The following is a 3,105-nucleotide window of genomic DNA, read 5'->3' as shown; positions in this document are numbered from 1 at the left end:
TTTTTGAGGAATCTCCATACTGTTTTCCAGAGTGGCTGCACCAGTTTGCATTCCCACTAGCAATGCAAAAGAAACCCTCTTTCTCCACATCCTCGCCAACATCTGTTGTTGCCTGAGTTGTTAATGTTAGCTATTCTGACAGGTGTGAAGTGGTATCTCACTGTGGTTTTGATCTGTATTTCCCTGATGATGAGTGATGTTGAGCATTTTTTAATAAACATGCAGGTTATATATTTCACAAAGAAAACACATTTTATTTTTTTATTTTTTATTTTTTAGAGAAAGAGAGAGAACACATGAGTAGGGAAAGGGGCAGAAGGGGTGAGAGAGAAATCTTAAGCAAGCTCCACACTCAGCATGGAGCCCAACATGGGGCGCAATCCCACAACTCTGGGATCATGGTCTGATCTGAAATCAAGAGTCAGGTGTTCAACTGACTGAGCCACCCAGGTGCCTCAAAAACAATGTTATTTTTAAGTATTTATGAGGTATTTATAAAAATTGGTAATAAGGAAAACATGAATACATTCCCCAAAGTGTTGTTTGAAACATACAAAACTACTGTTTTCACAAGCCACAAAGCAATCTCACACAGACTAACCTAGTCAGAATTGCAGTCTGTTTAACAAACTGTAGAGTGCAACAAAGCTATACAAACACAGCTAAAAGCTAAAACACAGTTTCCTTGGAAAATAATTTTTAAACACCCTTTAAATGCATATTGACAGGTTCAATGACAAAACAAAAACCAACATTTCATGTCATTTAAAAATTCACAGCAATGAAAACAGTATATACTATAATCTTTAGCATTTGTTATCAGTCTCTCTTGTCTGTGTGATTCTAGATCTCCATTTTGTTTATACCAGCAAAATTCTACCTTTTTTTTTCTCTTGAGTTAAAGTTTTTGATAATAATTTGAATAAAGGGCCTTACTGCTAAGGATCAACTCCAGAACCAAGAGAGAACAATTTGCTAAAAAGGAATAAAACAATAAAAACAAGATATTTAACCAATTAAAAAGGAGACTGGGTCACCTGGATGACTCAGTGGTTGTGTGTCTGATTCTTGATTTCAGCTCAGCTCATGATTTGTGGTTCATTGGCTCGAGCCCCGAGTCAGGCTCTATGCTGACATTGTGGAGCCTGCTTGGGCTTCTCCCTCCCTCTCTCTCTGTCCCTACCCCACTTGCATTCTCTGTCTCTCTCTCAAAACAAATAAATAAATATTAAAAAAATTTTTTGACATTACAGCAACCTTTATTACTTTCAATCTATAGGATTGAAACAAACAAACAAATAAACAAACAAAAAACCTCTTTGTTTTTAAGAAGACTGTAATAAAATTGACAATTCAACTCCAGAGTGAGAAAACCTAACAAAAAAGCCAAATGAAATTCATGTTCAAACATTAGGAATTAGACTACATAGACATCATTAATGAAAAACAAATATTAATTTGAATTTTGGTCTAACATATTTGTGTGTGTGTGTGTGTGTGTGTGTGTGGTATGTATGAAATATGAATCACTAAAAGTGAAGCAATAAGAGTTAAAAGGAAAACCCCCAAACAAGACAAACCATAACAAAGTAAAGTACTTCTTAAAATAGAAACTATAAAGAATGAGACAAGTCACAAAATAATTTATTCCCAAAACTTTGGTTTTAAAAATGAGCTCTACCAGGAATTCAAGGAACAGATAAATTTTATATTAGGATAATATTGAAAGCTTTTCAATTTCCTGAGGCTTGATACTTCTAAACATCGCTACAAAAGCATAGAAAAGAACAGTATAAACTATACTCCCATATGAATATAGATAAAACATCTCTAAAAAATCATTAGCATGTTCAACCAGATAGTGTGCTTGAAGAATGTAGCACATAATGCAATTCAAGACACTGGTTGGCTTGATAGGACAGACAGGGCACTGATATATAAGACGTTGAAAATGTTCTTATTCCTAGCCTGGGAATTGAGAGTGTTTTCTTGAGAGTGTTTTTAGAAGTTATGTTTTATAACTTATGCATATGCTGCTTATGTTTGTTTACATGTATCAAATATTGCCTTAATTAAAAATAACAGAAGACAAAAGAAGAGAAGATTATGCATAATTTTTACTTAGTCCAAGAATGTAAGTCTTATTAGATACTGGCAAATACAGTAATGTGATTCCTCATATTAGTAGAAAACTTCATGGCCATCATGACCAATTAACAAACAAACAAACATAAGTTATAATTCAGCATCCATTTTTTTAAAAATATAACACACTAGTCATTTAATGATGATTATACTGACCATTTCCATTGGTTAGCAAGAGGCTTTTCTGAAAACTAAAGTTTCCCATGGTTTCCACTGTATGATTTTTTTTGCCAGATCGAGTTCATTTTCAGCCTGAAGAATCAGGTGGCCACCCTGAAGCTGGTCTTCTAATTTCTTAACAATTGTTTCCATTTTGGGGCGCCTGGGTGGCTCAGTCGGTTAAGCATCTGACTTCAGCTCAGGTCATGATCTCGCGGTCCGTGAGTTCCAGCCCCGCATCGGGCTCTGGGCTGATGGCTCAGAGCCTGGAGCCTGCTTTGAATTCTGTGTCTCCCTCTCTCTCTGCCCCTCCCACATTCATGCTCTGTCTCTCTCTGTCTCAAAAATAAGTAAACGTTAAAAAAAAACAAGAAAACACACAAAAAAACCAATTGTTTCCATTTTAACTATACTAGGCTTCTCATTTGTAATCTGTTATGTATACTTTCTATATGCTACATTTTTAGGAATTTGCTCGAGAACCTCAAGAACCTTTGTGTGTAATATTCTTAGCCTCTTGTGTGGACTCATAAAAAGCCAATCCTATAAGGCTGGTGGTTTTCTTCAGGAAACTTGCCATGACAACCATTTAGAATCCATTCCCATAAAATTTTTTAAAAACCAAATCGATGGTAAACTAGGTATAGTTAAGATGTTTTATCTGAACCAAGAGCAGATGTCATGCTGAATGAAGGTACACTAAAAGGATGTTCTGTTAATGACAAGAACTACCAATGCCTGCTCTTGCCTCTACAACCAACAGTGTTCTGGAAGTCCTAACAAGTATAAAAAGAAAATAAA

At 35.3% G+C, this 3,105-nt stretch overlaps 1 pseudogene; it reads right to left on the bottom strand.

Annotated features, from left to right (window-relative positions):
* Positions 1-2,291: 2,291 nt before the first annotated feature.
* Positions 2,292-2,884, bottom strand: LOC121014568 (NADH dehydrogenase [ubiquinone] 1 alpha subcomplex subunit 5-like; annotated as a pseudogene).
* Between the last annotated feature and the right edge of the window lie 221 nt (positions 2,885-3,105).

Source organism: Herpailurus yagouaroundi, unplaced genomic scaffold (genome assembly GCF_014898765.1).
Source record: "Herpailurus yagouaroundi ecotype Mexico unplaced genomic scaffold, PumYag 203, whole genome shotgun sequence".
NCBI classification, from domain to species: domain Eukaryota; kingdom Metazoa; phylum Chordata; class Mammalia; order Carnivora; family Felidae; genus Herpailurus; species Herpailurus yagouaroundi.
Note: the sequence above shows the minus strand (reverse complement) of the source record. Positions and strands in the feature narration are given on the sequence as shown.